General features: G+C 40.0%; 1 protein-coding gene across 9 annotated transcripts in view; it reads left to right on the forward strand.

Moving 5' to 3' along the window:
- Nucleotides 1-1,734: 1,734 nt before the first annotated feature.
- dlgap1a (discs, large (Drosophila) homolog-associated protein 1a) overlaps nt 1,735-18,197 on the forward strand; it is a 767,710-nt gene continuing 751,247 nt past the window's right edge. For 8 of the 9 annotated variants that reach the window (XM_043688191.1, XM_043688189.1, XM_043688201.1 and 5 more), the window contains exon 1: nt 1,735-1,939. The gene's annotated coding sequence lies outside the window, so the exon portion shown is untranslated. The remainder of the gene's footprint in view (nt 1,940-18,197) is intronic. The other variant, XM_043688198.1, reaches the window with a different exon arrangement.

An 18,197-nucleotide genomic window follows, 5' to 3' on the forward strand; every position in this document is an offset into this window, starting at 1 on the left:
GTGATTGTGTCCTTACTTCTGAACCAGGAGGGCTACGTTCAAGTCCCACCTGTTCCAGAGATGTGTTGTTACATGTCTGAACAGGTTGATTAAAAATATCTTAGGTAAAGAACTACTGCAGAAATGTCCTGAACTTGAGATAACTGATAGAGTCATAGAGTCGTACAGCACAACCATCTTCCTTTGTGCTTGTCTGAGCTATGCCACCAGTGCTATGCCACCAGTGTCGGGATTTTCCCCGATTTCATTGATTCCAGATTTGCAAGTGTTCCCTGATGCCACAGTTGGTCAAATGCAGATTTGATGTCAAGCGTAATCACTCTCACCTCACCTCTGGAATTTAATATTTTGTTCATTTGTAAGCCATGACTATAATGAAGTTCGGAGCTGGGTGGCCCTAGTTGAACCCAAAGACAGGGTCTTTGAGCAGATTATTGTAAAGCAAGAGTTGCTTGGTAGCACTTTGTGTTGATGAGACTTTCCATAATGTTACTGATGATTGAGAGTAGACTTATTGGATGGGTTGGATTTGTCCTACGTTTTGTATACAGGGCATACCTGGACAATTTTGCACATTGTTGTGTAGATGTTATTGCTGGAGCTGTACTGGAACAGCTTGGCTAAGGGCGCATCATGTTCTGGAGCACATGGCTTCAGTACTGTTGCTAGATTGTTGTCTGGGCCCATAGCTGTTGCAGTATCTAGTACTTCCACCCTTGATGTTACATAGAGTAAATTGTATGGACTGAAAACTGGTATCTGTGATCCTGCAAACTTCTGGAGTACGATGAGATGGATTCTCTGCTTGGCACTTCTGGCTGATAATGGTTACAAATGCATCAGTCTTATCTGAAGTATCTCTCCAAGGCTATTGTTAGTTGTGCCTTAATCCATTTTAAAGGAATTTCTTCTCAAACCTCTGTTTCCATCCTGTCTGTAAACATTTTCTTAAAATTCACCTCTTTTTCTAAGTTTATGTCATACATTTGAGATCTGTTAATTTTAAAAGCACCTCTGTTAACATCTCATGAACATTTTTTCTAGTTAATGTTGTTGCTTTAACAATGAAATTTAAAAAGAAATGAACACTTTGGTGGGATAGCTGAAAAGTGACTCGCTGTGTTTTTGAAACAAGTCTTAGTTAAGTGTACATGTTACTTTATTTATATTAAGGCACTGAATATACTTATTTCAGTCATTTCACGGTAGTGCACAAAAAGCAAAACAATTTTCAGTTACTTTTATTGAGAGCTGAGTAGAAATAATTGAATCTGAACGAGGGACTCTTTATTCTCGAGCCGTATAAATCTTTATTTACAATTCTCAGTGATACATCAGATCATGCAAATTTCTACAGTCGCGTTTAGGTCACAAGATGTCAGCAACTTCACAGCATAAACTAATATGAATGAAATCCTGTAACTGCCAACTCACAGGAAAGATTTACCATATATGGAACAAGTCTTACGTGACATCACTGAACTTGTCTCAAAAGAACAAATACTGAACATTAAACTTAGCAAGACAAATGTTGACTAAGCAAATCGACTGAATCCTTCATACTGAATGCACAATATTATTCTGATCGAGACATTATGTTTAAGTTTTAAAGAAACCTTTTTTCAAGAGTTGAGGCAATGGACTGATCCAGAATCTCCCACGAGCTATTGTCCATTCCAGGTCTTTGTAGCAGCCTTTGTTCCTCCATCTATATATGTATAATTTTTTTTCTCTCTCTCGACATTTGGTGCTGCAGTGGCTATGAGCTGCAAGCTGTAGAGACTGCGAGAATGTGCTTCACCATTCCAGTTCACTAAGTGCTGTACAGTGAATGCATCAATCCGGCTGGACAACTGCTGTTTACTGGGCAGAACACCGTTCAGGATTAGGTGTATTCACTACACACGTGTTCTGAACAGAGAGTGATCCGTCAGAAGAGGTGAGTGCTTTTGTATATGTGTATATATAATAGCTGCTCAATTCATTTTTGACTGTCGCCATCCTCATCCTCAGTCTGGGTCAGGCTCAGTTCACCGTATTACATCTGCACAATATTTACAGATCCAAACCCGGCTGATTGGTAACAATGTAAACTCGCAGTAAGATTGTTTATGCTCTTAATGTTTTGCCCCACATACCAGCAATCATTGTAAGGTATAAAGAAACGACCCTAGTTGGTTGTGCCTCATACAGTAATACTGTATTTTGAAGGCATTTAGTGCATGACTTGGGTTGTTTAATATTATTTCCTTCACACAAAGTATTCATTCAAACCCATACTATTTACAACTGCTCCAGGGCTGGTTTTTTTTTAGATCATTTAAAAGTGGTGTACATGCAGAATTGATTTGGAACAGCACTTATGTAAAGCGATGGATCTGATGATGCCATTTGAAATGAAACCAGTTTCAACAACGGAGGAACTGGTTCAGATCTGTGTTAATCCAGGTCCAGGATATTCACCATTCACGAGCATTTGTTTAAGGAAACCTTTTACAGCTTTGAAACAAATGCTTGATTTGTGAAGTGCGCCTGGAGTAGCCTTTGATCCTAACATCGAGCATGAGATCTGTAAAGTCATTTGCTGTAGCGAAGGCAAATCAAATTTGTATCCACAAGTGCAATAAATTAATTTGAAGAAACAAGCTTTTTCTTTATTGACATACGTGTTGGACGAATTGGGTACAGAATATGTGATGACAAATGGATTTCAATTTCTTTTGTGGCATGTACTTCTTGCACTCAGATATAAAATTTAAATCGTCATTGTCGTGCTTGCTGCACATCGGTGCCAATGCACTAATTAGTAGGATCTGTTAGTTTTTCATTCCATTGGCTTTCAATTAAAAATACTGACTACCTTAAGATTTATTGATTCAGTATGTTGGTCAGTCTTTACTTTATTGGATATGGCTGAGCATGTACAGGGTTGTTAAGCTATCCTTAAGACAATGAAGTCTGCGGAACGCTAACTGCTTTTGAAATGTTTCCAAATCATATCCCACATAGTTGATCAATGTAGCAAATGATCAGAGTAAACATGCTCCTCATTGGATTCTTGTGGATATATTGGGGAAGAACATTTTTAGGAGCTCAAAGTATTTCCCACAAAAAATTATAGTCATATGAGGAATTTCTAGGACACCCTTTATTTACTTATATTTTAAGGTTTGATGTAAGACAATACAAATGCAGAAACTTATAAGAGATTTAGTCAGGATATTAGATTGATTTAGATCCTGACAAACTGAAAACACTGTAGTAATTATATAAATGTTTTGACACCCCCACTTCCTTCCATCTCCTCAAAAAACTGGATTTTTTTTTCTTACTTGCCTTGCCCCAGTAATCTGATGAAAGCATTATCTGAAGGAAGTGTGCTGTGCAATGGTTACATTTTATGTTCATAATAGCATATACTGACAGGAGAATTAGGCTTTAACACTGACAAAAGATAATAGCCACAGTACTATCAGAACAGTTTTACCATAAAAGAGGTGAGAGCCCAGGGCAGTTGTACACGTGACTGGCGTTATCGTTTTCCTGAGCTGTGTTAATGCACTTTGCCAGCTCATGGTCTGCTATTTGTTGACTGTCAAACTATAGCATTTTATTGTTTGATGAGACTAGATGCAGAGCGATAGCTGGTTTGTGATGCACAGTCTTCAAGTCATCTGGCCTCATACATTCAAGACTAGTTCATACTGTTGAGTAATCCATGCTTCATCACTCAATACATTACACAATTTCATATATTGAGCTTGACTTCTCTTAATTTATCTTGTTTTCAAGAAAATGTGTCAACGTTTTGTCATTACACTTAGACTGCATGGAGAAACAGGTGGTTTGTGATAAGAATAGCAGATTCATAATGTCAGGAGTATATAATTGCAATGGAAATGTGATGTCAGAAGTGTTCAATTATAATGGCTGCACAGTTAGATTAATAGAATTACAAAATACATATAATAGAGATGTGAAATTAAAATGGTTGCCTGGTACAGTGAAACTGAAATCGATTGCAGTTTTTCACATTGGAAAACTAACATAATTTTATTCTCTTAAAATAGAATATGATCAAAAGGTACTAATTATCCACTAGCAATCTTTTTTAGAAGTATCAATGCAAAGATAATTTGTTTGAGGGAAAGTACTGAAGTTAAAGGAGCAGTATGAAAGTGGGAACAGTTGAAGTTGATGATCAGAAGCACGTTTGATTGGTTGGTCTTTCTGATTGTTCATGTTTCTATGTCCTATTGAATTGCATTCATTATCTATCTAGTATTACCATAGATCTTCTACTCATTAGGAGAACAGGGGCATGCTGGGGTATGGATACATCTGGAGTTATCACCAGTTTCTTTTTGTGGTTGACTAGTAAAAGATGAGCTTGTATTTTCTCTAGTCTCTGCTCATTCTGACACCTATATTTATTCTACCATTTTTCTGTCTCCCTCCCTGCCCAACTGAGAACTGATTAAACTTACCTCAAATAGGAAAGCCACTTTGAATGGCAATTCATATTCAGGTTCGAACTTGTGATTTTCCAGTTGGAAGTTCAATTGCACAGCATAACACTGAATGAGTAAGCATGTGAAGGGTCATGACAATTGTATAGTGCAGTTGTTATTAGTGCTGCACTACCTCATATCAACATCAACTGTGCAAAAGTAATGGTGTTATAGGAGTGACCCATGTGTGTGACTTGAACCTGCATGAGTGTTGCATAGTATACTGTGCGACAATTTTCTGCTATTTGAAGTCTAAGTAGCCGTATTTATGTCTTGATTGTTGTAACATAAGGCAGTTTGTAGACAAGGTAGTTTATTTTACAGGTGCTGGACTTTGCTTGCATTATAATTGCTTCCCTTACCGCAGAATATTGCCTCAGTATATACTGCATAGGACGTACTAATGAACATATATATGTGTCACTTTCTTAATCCATATTATTCCTCTCAAAAACAGGGAGATTCTAAGATTAAATATTACTCTCTCCCACAATTTAGTATAAATGGGTCGTACATGAAGTGTGCTCACTTTGATGTGAAACCAAACAAAGACTTTACTCACATTTTGACTGATTAACTACTTTTGTTACATGATATGACCAATGATAGAATAAAACATTGACAAAAGAATGCAATAAATAGAAGCAGGAGTAGATTAAATTGATTAACTTATTGTTAAATACATCACTTATTTTGTTCCCATGCATTTCACAAAAAAGAACACGAAATATCAGCATTCCTCACAAAATAACTGCAATTGCTATTGTTAAGCAATACTGGGATGCTCCCATTCCATGGAGACTTTATGACCATTAAATGATACATTCATTTTCTATATCATGTTTCTCCTTCTGAGATTCTTACCTCTGATGTTTATAATAGGGTGAGTGCCAGATTGAGTATACTACAGTCGCAAGTTATGGTACAAACTGTGTTTCCATGAGAAGACAGTGTAACAATGTATAACTATTCTCAAGATTCTACATAGAAGTAGATATAAACAATTCCTTCCATGTCTATCATTGTTAGTATTAGAATAATTGATGCTATCAGACCATTGATCTATAAAGATTTATATCAATTTAAAATTAAAATACAAAATGCATAGTTTCATATACCTAAAAGGTTTAGCAGTTCTTAAGACCAAAGTCCTTGGTAAATCCAGAACACCACATAAACAATTACTTCAACCACTTTTGTCTAACTACTCTAAAACACAGCCAAATTACAGGATGAGAAGTTAAGAACCAATGTCACTGTAAATTGCAGTATCCAGACCAAGGACCTGACATCAGTCTGAACTGAACAGAGAAATTGAGGATTCCATAACTTTCTTTTAAAAATATACATTTTTAAAGTACAAGTTTAGAATAGTGAATTGGCAAAATTACCTCACTAATTTTCCAGTATAATACAAATTTCTTGCTTTCTAAAAATATTTTCCATAAAATAAGAATAAGGAATGGGAATAGGCAATTTAAGCCCGCTCCACCATTTAACATGATCATGGCTGATCTTATCCCTTGTCTCAACGTCATTTGCGTGTCTGCTGCCCATAGCCCTCTATCCTGCTTTTCATCAGAAAAAATATCTATTTCTTTGTTGAATCTGTTGACTGATTCAGCCTCCACTGCTGTCTGGGCAGTGAGTTCCACAGATTCACAACCCTCTGAGAGAAGTAGTTTCTCCTTATCTTAGTTTTGAACCTACCTTCTCTCACTCTTTACCAATAACCTTTTGTTCGAGTCTGTCCCACAAGGGGGAGCATCTGTTCCACATCCACCTTATCAATCCCCTTTAACATCTTATGCACCTCAATCAGAACCCTCCTCATTCTTTTGAACTTCAGGGAGTACAAGCACAAGTTATTGAACATATGACAGCCCTTTCATCCCTGGAAAAAATCTTGTGAACCCTCTCTGAACTGCATCCAGTGCCACCACATCCTTCTTCAATTAAGGAGACCAAAACTGGGCACAGTATTCCAGATGTGGTCTCACCAATGCCTTATATAGTTGTAACAACTCTTCTTTACTTTTATAGTTGAGTTCTTTTGAAATAAATGCCAGGATTTCATTTGCCTTTCTTATTATATGCTGCCCCTGCATACTCACTCCCTGATTCAGGCAAAAAATGCTTAGATCCCTCTTCACTGACATACTTTGAATCTGCCTCCCATTTAAATAATAATTTGTCCTTTTATTTTTCTGGCCAAAATGGACAACTTCACATTTATCCACATTAAACTCCATCTGCCAGCTTCTGGCCCATTCTCCTAAGCTGCCAATGTCCATCTATAAACACTTTATCTCCTCATCACAGCTTGTTTTTCCACCTATTTTAGTATCATCCATAACTTTGCTCTGTTACACTCTGTCCCTATTTGCAGATCATTCACATAGGTTGTAAACAGTTGAGGACCAAGAACTGAACAATACGAAACTGCACCAGTTACAGTTTGCCATCCAGAGAAGGACCCATTTATCCTCACCCTCTGCTTTCCATCAGTCAGCCAATTCTCTATCCAAGCCAATATTCTACCCTTAACTCCTTGGGGTCTAACCTCTGGATCAGTCTTTTATGAGGCACCTTGTCAAATGCCTTCTGGAAGTCTAGATATACTACATCCTCCTGACCCCCATTATCTACCTTATTGGTTACATCCTTAAAGAACCACCAACAGGTTTTTCAAGCACGACTTGCCCTTCATGAAAATGTTGCTGACGCTGGTGAATTGAGATTTATCGTTCCAAGTGTTCAGTGATCTCTTCCTTTGTAATTGTCTCCAGCAACGTCCTCACTACAGAGGTCAGTAGTTTCTCCCTATTTGCCTATCATCTTTTCTGAATAAGGGTATCACATGAACGTGTTTCCAATCCACTGGCATCTTTCCAGAATTCAGGCAGTTTTGGAAAATCATTACTAATGCATCCACTATCTCTGCTGCCACCTCCTTTAACAATTTAGGGTGCAGGCCACTAGCCCCCGAGGACTTTAATCTCATCAGTTTACTTAATATATTCTCCCTAGCTGTTATAATTTCACCAAGTTACGCTATAGTAACTATAGTTTTAATGAAGAAATAATAACCTTCCACTGTGAAAACAGAGACAAAATATTGTTTAGTGTCTGTGCCATTTCTGGGTTTCCCATTATTATCTCGCCATTTTGTCCTCCAAAAGGCCAACATTTACTGTAGCTATTCTTTTCCTTTTTATATATTTATGGAAGCTATTAGCATCCTTGATTATGTTTTCTGCTGGTTTCTTTCATAATTCATCTTAGCTCTTTTGATTTTGCTTTTTGTAACCCTTTGCTGAGTTCTTCCAAGCCTCCAGAGTGCCACTAACTTTTGCAGGATGGTATGCACTAGTTTTTGCCTTTGCGTCATCCTTGACTTTCTTGTTAAGCCATGGATGATTTTTCTCCTTTTTAAAATTCCTCTTCCTCTCAGGAATATACTGTAATTAAGAGTAATTTTATTTAAATGCTCATTATCATTGTTGCTATGTGTTGCTATTAAGAAATAGATATTTTGCAGGCAGACTTTTCTGAGGGTCATCTCCTCCATCGGCCACATCTGCTCGTGCCTTGGTAGAGAGCCAACAGGTTATAAATGATATACAAATCTGGACTTGGATCCCTGAATTTGGCTCCAAAGCTGCATGACTTCTGCACTGGATAGCAGAATGAGTGATTGCAGCCATGATTGTCTACATGCTGAAGTCTTGACAGCTGTAGGCATTGAGGCCAGTTGTGGAATGAAGGACAGATGTGTTTCCACAAGGAGAAGTAAAGATAGTCCAAATGCTGCACACCACCTCGTGATAAAAGTAGCATGTTGTCATCCCAGTAGCAGAAATATGTAGAATGTATGGAGACATGTTAGAGATAATTTTATAAAAACTATTATCAATCTGACATTTCACTTATTTTTGTTTCCTGGTTGTCTCTATTTTCAGTTTCTGAGTGTACCATACAGATGCTTGAATATTCTCTGGTAGGGAAAACATTGAATAGCAAGAAATTCAGGGCTTTAGCTATATCCGCGGAGTTGGTTTCTGCGGTTTCAGTTACCCACGGTTTATCGTGGCCTGAACATATTACATAGAACATTCCAGAACCAGGGACCAGGGGCTTCCGGGGAGGTAACTTTCCAATTTAAATCAATGGGTTTGCTACTATCCGCAGTTTTGGGCTTCCGTGGTAGACCTTGGAATGTATCACCCACGGTTACTGGGGGCTACTGTATAGGGGTTCTTTTGTTTGTATGTTTGGATTGTACTTGTCCCAATTGATCAGATATAAATAAAAGACAGAAGACATGATTAAAGTGACAACAAAGGAAATTTACAGCCCAGGAACAGGACCCTTGGACCTCCAAGCCTGAGCTGATCCAAATCCACTGTCTAAACCTGTCGCCCAATTCCTAAGCATCTGTATCCCTCTGCTTCCCACCTACTTATGCATCTGCCCAGACTCATCTTAAATGAATCTACCGTGTCTGCGTCAACTACCTCTGCTGGCAACACATTCCAAACGGCCACCACCCTCTGTGTAAAGTACTTGCAGTGTGTATCCCCCTTAAACTTTTCACCTCTCACCTTGAAAGTGTGACTTCTTGTTATTGAATCCTTCACCCTGGGAAAAAGCTTATCTCTATCTGCCCTGACTATACCCTTCATGATTTTGTAAACCTCAATCAGGTCCCCCTCAATCTCCTTTTTTCTAATGAAAACAAACCTAACCTACTCAGCCTCTCTTCATAGCTAGCACCTTACATACCAGGCAACATCCCTGTGAACCTTCTCTGCACCCTCTCCAAACATCCACATCGTTTTGGTAATGTGGCTACCAGAACTGCACACAGTATTCTAAATGCAGCTGAACCCATGTCGTGTACAATTTTAACATTACCTGCCAGCTCTTATACTCAATACCCCGTCCAATGAAGGCAAGCATACCATATGCCTTCTTGACCACTCTATCCACCTATGCAGCAACCTTCAGGGTACAATGAACCTGCACTCCCAGATCTGTATGCTCATCAACTTTTCACAAGGCTCTTCCGTTTACTGTATAATCCACTCTAGAATTAGACTTCCCAAAATGCATCACCTCACATTTGCCTGGATTGAACTCCATCTGCCACTTCTCCACCCAACTCTCCAATCTATCTATATCCACCTTTATGAATAGATTCTATCCCTCAGTACCTTCTCCAGCAACTTTTCCACCACTGACATCAGGCTCACTGGTCTGTCGTTACCTGGAATAGCCCTACTGCCCTCCTTGTACAGGGGGACAACATGAGCAACCCTCCAGTCCTCCGGCACCTCACCTGTGTTTAAGGATGCCACAAAGATATCTGTCAGGGCCCCAGCTATTTCCTCTCTCGCCTCCCTCAGCAACCTGAGAGAGATTCCATCCCTGGGGATTTGTCCACCTTGATAACCTCTAGCCTACCCAACACATCTTCCCTACTTATGACAACATGATCCAGACTAATCAAACTTCTATCTCTAATCTCAACATTCGTCATGTCCCTTTCCTCAGTGAACACTGATGCAAAGTAATCATTCAGAATCTCACCCATTCTCTCAGGTTCAACACTCACCTTCCTTCCTTATCCTTTAGTGGACCAATCCTTTCTCTAGTTACCCACTTGCTTCTTTTATAAGAATAAAAGGCTTTGGGATTTTCCTTAATTCTGCTTGCTAGCACTATTTCATGATCCCTTTTAGCTCACTTGAGTCCTCATTTAAGACTGGTCCTACTCTTTATATTCTGGTCTTGGCTGCTTGGTCGTACGTTTTCTCCTGTCATCCACAATTCAAGAATTTTGCCTTTCCTATCCTTTGCCTTCAACGGGACATGCCTATCCTGCACTGCTGTTAACCTATCTTTGAAAGCCTCCCACATATCAAATGTGGACTTCCCTTCAAATAGCTGTGTCCAATCCACATTTCCCAGCTCTTGCCTATTTTTGATTTAATTGGCCTTGGCCCAGTTTAGTACTCTTCCCTTAGGACCACTCTCATCTTTGTCTATGAGTATTCTAAAACTTACAGAGTTGTGGTCACTGTTCCCAAAGAAAACCCCCACCACAACTTCTACCACTGGCCTAGCTCATTCCCTAACACCAGGTCCACTATGACCCCTTCCCTCGTCGGACTGTTGACATACTGCTCTAGAAAACTCTCCTGGACGCTTCTTACAAGTTCTGCCCTGGAAGAATGTAGGAAACTGTGGGGAGAGGAGGATGTATAAATTATAGAGCAAATGAAACTCTATGGGCCAGATTTTCAATAGTTTCTTCATTCGCAGGACTCACGTTGGTAAAAGGTACCCAGATATGCACAACGTCAAGCCCAGGGCAAGTATGGTAGCAAAGAGTCTGGCCTTGCTGATGCTGGGAGCAGAGCATGTGGCCATGGGATTAGAAAGCTTGCTGCAGTTTTCTCAGACTTTGTCCCAGTTGTTTTAGAAATTGTTAGGCTCTTCTTGGCCTCAGTCCTGCCACACCCTACCCCACCATAGCTCCATGCCAAGCTCCCCATCCAGTCTCCATTAGCCCTTATAGCCTCATGCTAAACTCGTAACAATCATCCATTATCCATGTGGAGGTAAAATGAATTAACAATTTAAAGCACACTTGATAATGAAGTCTCCTGATCATATGGTTCATTCAAGCTTTTAAATCTCCTCAGATGGTTAGTTTGAGATAAAAAAGATAAGCTTCTATTCATACCCCACCTAAGATACCTAATCTTTCCTTCGCACTTTAAGCTCTCAATCAGACTGTGAAACCATGACACTCAATCAAATAACTGTAGCTTTTGAAACTCGACCAGAATTTCATAATGATGCAATAATATCGCGTGGAAAATGTCACCAAACTAAATTTGTGACTATTGTGATTGCATGACCCCAATTTTAACTGCCGTCTGCACCAAATGACCTGCTAATCAAAGCAGTCCAACAGAGTTTATATTTTGAAACTCTCAGCAAAGAATTCAGCCTGTTTTATTTCAAATGCTTAAAGAGTGGAATATTTAATAAACTTATGATAATGGCACTTAAAGAACCCACATCCACATTTCAAGAATGTTTATATCTACTCCAGCAATTTGTGATTACTGCACTGTAGCTCTTGAAACAGCCAAAATGGTGGTCTGTCTCAATTCAGCACTAAGTTCAAATGCCTCTGCTGAATACGTGTTTCCCTCCTGAGTGAATCAAACCCTGCTCGCTTCTCCCTATCAGCAAAATCTGGACTTGTTGGAAAAGGGATGAGACTCTGTGAGTCTTCCTCAATGTGTAAAACTCTGACCTATTGATCTGATGAAGCAGTAAATGTTGGGAGACCACAAAGTACCAGAAAAGCGAAAGTTCTTTGTACAATGACACAAACAAAAATCTCAGTACAAATGCACACATAGATCATTAAAAGTAAGATTATAGGCATAACATACAATTTATAAGGCTAATGAAATTGTGACCTTAATCTGTAGTGGTACTGTCTGCAGAGGTTAGATGTTCAGAGTCTGCGAAAAGAGAACAAGTTAACTCTGTGATGTTCACGGAGAAGAAGTATTTGAAAATAAGAACCAGGAGCAGGAGTAGGCCGTCTGGCCCTTCAAGCCTGCTCTACCATTCAATAAGATCATGGCTGATTTTTTCATGCACTCAGCTCCACTTACCCACACTCTCACCGTATCCCTTAATTCCTTTATTGTTCAAAAAATACCTATCTTAGCTTTAAAGATGTTTCAGAAATAGCGTTAACTACTTTCCTGAGTAAGGAATTCCATATATTTACAACACTCTGAGTGAAGAAATTCCGCCTCAATTCAGTCCTAAACCTGCTCCTTTTAACCTTGAAGCTATGCCCTCTTGTCCTATTTTCACTTGCCAGTGGAAACGTCCTCTCTACTCCTACCTTATCTATTCGCTTCATAATTTTGTATGTTTCTATCAGGCCCACCCCAATGAATATAATCCCAGTCTACTCATTCTCTCCTCATAAGCCAACCCTCTCAGCTGTGGAATCAACCTAGTGAACCTCCTCTGCACCCACTCCAGTGCACCTACATCCTTTCTTAAGTAAGGAGACCAAAACTGCATGCAGTACTCCAAGTGTGGCCTCATCAGCACCCTGAACAGTGGCAACATGATCTCCCTCCTTCTAAACTCAATCCCTTTAGCAATGAAGGACAAAGGACCAACGTTTACTTTAGCCACTCTTTTTCCTTATATATATTTATAGAAACTTGTGCTATTTGTCTTTATATTCTGTGCTAGTTTATTCTCATGTTCCACCTTACTTTTCTTTATAGCTCCATTTGTGGCTTTCTGTTGACCTTTAAAGTTTTTCCAATTTTCTAGTTTCCTGCTGTTCTTGGCCACTATGTATGGCTTCTCTTTTAATTTGATAGCCTCCCTTATTTTCTTAGACACTCATGGCAGATTACCTCTTTTCCTACAGTCCTTCCTTTTCACTGGAATATACTTTTGCTGAGCACTTTGAAAAATTGCCTTGTAAGTCCTCCACTCTTGTCAACTGTCCCACCATAAAAAATTTTTTTCCAGTCAACTTTGGGTAAGTGCTCCCTCATTCTACTGTCGTCTCCCTTGTTTAAACACAGGACTCTGCTATTGGATTTTATCTTCACACTCTCCATCTGAATTCTAAATTCAACCATATTTCGGAGCCATGGAACTTGTGCATGGAACATGTCGGAGTGAAATAAATCTCTTTGGCTGCATGTATTTGAGAAAGTGTGGATCTAGTGGTCACATCATGAAAGTTGTGACAGGGCTTGAGTGGATAAATTGTGGAAGGTTGTTTAATTGGACAGTAACAATGGGGCGTAAAATTAACATTTGATATTAATTACTTAAATTAGGTCATTTACCTAATTGCAGAAAACTTGTACATAATAGCAAGTAGTTTGCAATCCTATAATGTGTAGGCATTACATTACTGTAAGTAACATGTGAAGCTGAGTCAGTCACAACTTTCAAGGGCTGATATGTAACCATTAAAGAAAGCTTTGAATTTTTGAAGTGCCTTTCACAACCTCAGAATCTGTGTAAGTGCATTACGCCTCATCTTTCGCCTTGGGACCTTCCAACCACACGTGATCAATGTGGATTTTACCAGTTTCCTCAATTCACCTCCCCCCACCTTATCCCAATGCAACCCCCAACTCGGCACTGCCCTCTTGACCTGTCCATTTTCCTTCTCACCTATCCGCTCCACCCTACTCTCCGACTTCTGACCTTTATCCCCACCTTCATCTACCTATCGCATTCCCAGCCAGCTTCCCCCAGCCCCACCCCACCCCCATTTATCTCTCAGCCTCCTTGGGCCACAATCCTCATTCCTGATGAAGGGCTTATGCCTGAAACGCCTATTCTCCTGCTCCTTGGATGCTGCATGACCTGCTGTGCTTTTCCAGCACCACTCTCTCAACTCTGAGCTCCAGCATCTGCAGTCCTCGCTTTCTCCTCGTAAGTGCATTACAGCCAATCAAGTACTCTTGAAAGTAGTGGCGTTGTAGGAAATAAGGCAGTCAATTTATGGACTGCAAGTTCCCATGAATATTTGTAATGATTAGCTTTTTTCAAAAAAAAGTTGTTGATGATTGCAAGATAAGTATTAGGACACTGGACATAATTCCCCCACCTGATCATCTTTGAAACAGTATCATGGGGTCGTTTACGTCTGGCTGGGGAGTACATTGGAAACTTTTTGTTTCAATAAATCAAATCAAATCAACATTTAATATAAAATATGGTACCGACACCACTAAATCACTGCTATCGGTTTTGTACTGGAGTGTCATCCTAAACCGTGTACCAAAGTCTCTGGAATAGGGTTTAACTCCATAGACTTCTGATTCAGGAAAAGGAATACTGCCCATCAGGCCACTGCTAACACCACTTGCAACTCATCTCCAAGCCATGCACATTCCTAAGGTGAACTTTGCATGCAATTCTGGTCTCCTTCCTATTGGAAAGATTTTGTGAAACTTGAAAGGGTTCAGAAAAGATTTACAAGGCTGTTGCCAGGGTTGGAGGATTTCAGCTATGGGGAGAGGCTGAACAGGCTGGGGCTGTTTTCCCTGGAGCATTGGAGGCTGAGGGGTGACCTTACAGAGGTTTACAAAATTATGAGGGGCATTGATAGGATAAATAGACAAAGTCTTTTCCCTGGGGTCGGGGAGTCCAGAACTAGAGGGCATAGGTTTAGGGTGAGAGGGGAAAGATATAAAAAAGACCTAAGGGACAACTTTTTCACACAGAGGGTCGTATGAGAATGGAATGAGCTGCCAGAGGATGTGGTGGAGGCTGGTACAATTGCAACATTTGAGCGGCATTTGGATGGGCATATGTATAGCAAGGGTTCGGAAGGATATGGGTCGGATGCTGGCAGATGGGACTAGATTGGGTTGGGATATCTGGTCGGCGTGGACGGGTTGGACTGAAGGGTCTGTTTCCATGCTGTACATCTCTATGACTCTATAAAAGCCCTGGAGCTCCCTCTCTATTGACATTATAGGTGGCCCTGCAGCTCATGGACAGCAGCCATTTAAGAAGGCAGATCATCACCAACTTCTCGGCAATAATTAGAGATGAACAATAAATGCTGGCCTGGCTTGCATCTCCTGCATCCTGAATGAATGCATCAAAATACCTAAGTTCATGGAAATGGGATTTAGTAGTGCAGACTAAAGTGGGCCTGGCATCAGCAAAGATTCTGCGGATCAATGGTCTTCTAATGGGCTAACGTTTCTGTGGAAAAGATGTTAAAGTTTTGTGCTTGTAACATCTGTTCATGAAATCAGAGGTGCTAAACCCATGGTTTTCTGTCTGTTGAATATAATTTCCTTTGGGAGTACTGAAGCAGAAAACCTCCCCAAATAATTCTAAGAATTTCTCGTTAAAATTTCTGGAACTTAAAAGAACAAATAGAAAATTGTAAACTTGGGGAAATCTCATAATTACGTAGAGTTCGCTTTCACAAATTGCAAAATCAAATCTTGAACTTGCACTTGTAAACAAATAATCAAGATATGCATATTCCAGACGGGTGTACGTACATAAAGCTCTATAGAAATGTGTGCGGACATTTTCTTTCATGAGAAAGCAGACCTTTATATATTAGAAAAATAAAAATATTTTCAACGTCAACAGGAGTGTAAGAAAAGCATAAACATATTTGGGAATTATTACTTTCCTAAGAATGAGAGGTATTTTTCCCTATTGAAAAAAGGATTTGTTAACCAACTCTCAACGCCAGTCGTTTGCGGTGACATTTAGATATGTATGTGCAAGAGCATGACGGTTGAAATTGCATCAGTTTCACACCCTAACGCGTAAGACTTGACAGGTCTGAAACATGCATCATCAATGGCTTTTGAATCTAGATGTTATCTCCCCATAAAGGAAAAAAGACATTTCAGCATATCTTTCAGTATGCAGTTTAACAATTTTGTGTTACGTGGTCCAGCATTCACTTTATTTTTCGCTGGTACATCTTTGCATTAATACAAACTGCAGGTATACCTGGAAGAACATGATTTGCTGCATGATTCAATGTTCATCTTTTGTTTCATTTAACCCTTTCTCCTCCTATCATCTGTTGCTGTTTGGCAACTTCTTTAATGTTTTTAACCTTTATTTAAGATTAAACTATGGGTTACAACTGATGGAATCAATGATGTAGTGATTGCCATATTTATCTAGCCTTTCATTCATGTAAATACTGCCTGCAGCACATCTGTTTTATCTTGCTTACTTTTAGATATTAAAATTGTATTAGTGTGCTTTTTTCCTGAGTCTCACATTTGCTGTGAATGCTGGAAATCTAAAAACAACACAGAGAATGATGGAGAAAATCAGCATCTGTGGAGAGAGAAGCAGAATTAACATTTTGAGTCCAGTATGACTCTTCTTCCAGAAGTTCTGAAGAAGGGATCTATTGGACTTAGAGAGTTCCTCTCTTCAAAGACACTGGTGATCTACTGAGTAGATCCAGCATTCTCTGTGTTTATTTGAGAACATGTTACTTAGTTACTAGATTGCTTCCAGTGTGGAAACAGGCCCTTCGGCCCAACAAGTCCACACCAACCCGCCGAAGCGCACCCACCCAGATCCATTCCCCTACATTTACCCCTGCACCTAACACTACGGGCAATTTAGCATGGACCAATTCACCTAACCTGCGCATTTTTAGACTGTGGGAGGAAACCGGAGCACTTGGAGGAAACCCACGCAGACACGGGGAGAATGTGCAAACTCCACACAGTCAGTCGCCTGAGGTGGGAATTGAACCTGGGTCTCTGGCGCTGTGAGGCAGCAGTGCTAACCACTGTGCCACTGTGCCACCAGTTACTGTTCAAAACACCTTGGACAAAGTCCCACACACAAGAAAATGTTATTTGCCCTGAGAGTGATTATTATTCAAGAGAAATTTTAGAATTAAAAATGAAGTTAGCTGAAGAAACTTGCAGATGCTTCTTAGGGTGATGTTGGATGGAGCATAGTGATCACCAGTTGTCCCCCCCCACCCCGACAAGAATGGCCTCTACTCATGTTTGTAATTTTCTGCCATAGTGTATATTGAGCAGTCTGACCCACAGATGGTTGGGCACAGTGGACAGGCTGAATCATGCGGTAATGGGATTGGAATTGCACGATTTCCTTCCATCTCTGCTGCCACTCTGCCTTATTATTAAGATGTTGTGATTCACAGAATAATGTAGCATGATGGACAAGTTGGCGCTGTTTTGAATAATTAGCGGCAAACTCCTCCTAGTTGCTCAAATCAATGCTCTTGTACTTAAGGAGAGCTTCAGAGTATCTTTAAAGCACTTTCCTTTCCCTCCCTTGGAATATTTGAGAGATGGGAAAATAGGGACTTGCACAGGAGTTGCATTCTTACCATCTGGTGTTTAGAGCTGAAAATGTGTTGCTGGAAAAGCGCAGCAGGTCAGGCAGCATCCAAGGAGCAGGAGAATCGACGTTTCGGGCATGAGCCCTTCTTCAGATTTCCAGCAACACATTTTCAGCTTTGATCTCCAGCATCTGCAGTCCTCACTTTCTCCATCTGGTGTTTAGTCTACCATGTCAATTTTGCAGAGATTTTGTCTGAATGTTTGTGGAGCAGGCTTCACGCTGGCACATGAACACTGGCAGTGGTTTAGTAGTCCTCCCACTGAATCCAGGTGATACAATGGAGGGATTACAGAAGGATGTTCTTTGGCACTCTTGTCTATTACTGATTTGTAGTACAGGACTTCATAAAAATACTCTTTTCATGGAATGTCCCTGGCTAAGCTAACATTGTTGCCCATGCAAAATGCCTTTGAGAAGGTGGAAGTTAGTAAAATTCTCTCTAAGTTGGAAAGCTCTGCCTATGTCAGTTGACTTATTAATGAATGACTTCCACTTCTGGAGGTCTGCACAGGAGCATGGAGTATTCCAACTGATGAATGGTCCGTGTGGTTAATGTACACCCACAGTGCTGATTGGAAGGGGTTCCAGCATTTTGACCTAACAACAGTGAAAGGGCAGTGAATTAGTTCCATGTCAGGGTGATGTGTGGCTTGGTGGAGATGGGCTTGGACCCTGTAGGTGATGGTGTCTCCATACATTTTGTGTCTTTGCTTTTCTGGT

The sequence above is a fragment of the Chiloscyllium plagiosum genome, chromosome 4 (genome assembly GCF_004010195.1).
Source record: "Chiloscyllium plagiosum isolate BGI_BamShark_2017 chromosome 4, ASM401019v2, whole genome shotgun sequence".
Lineage (NCBI taxonomy): Eukaryota > Metazoa > Chordata > Chondrichthyes > Orectolobiformes > Hemiscylliidae > Chiloscyllium > Chiloscyllium plagiosum.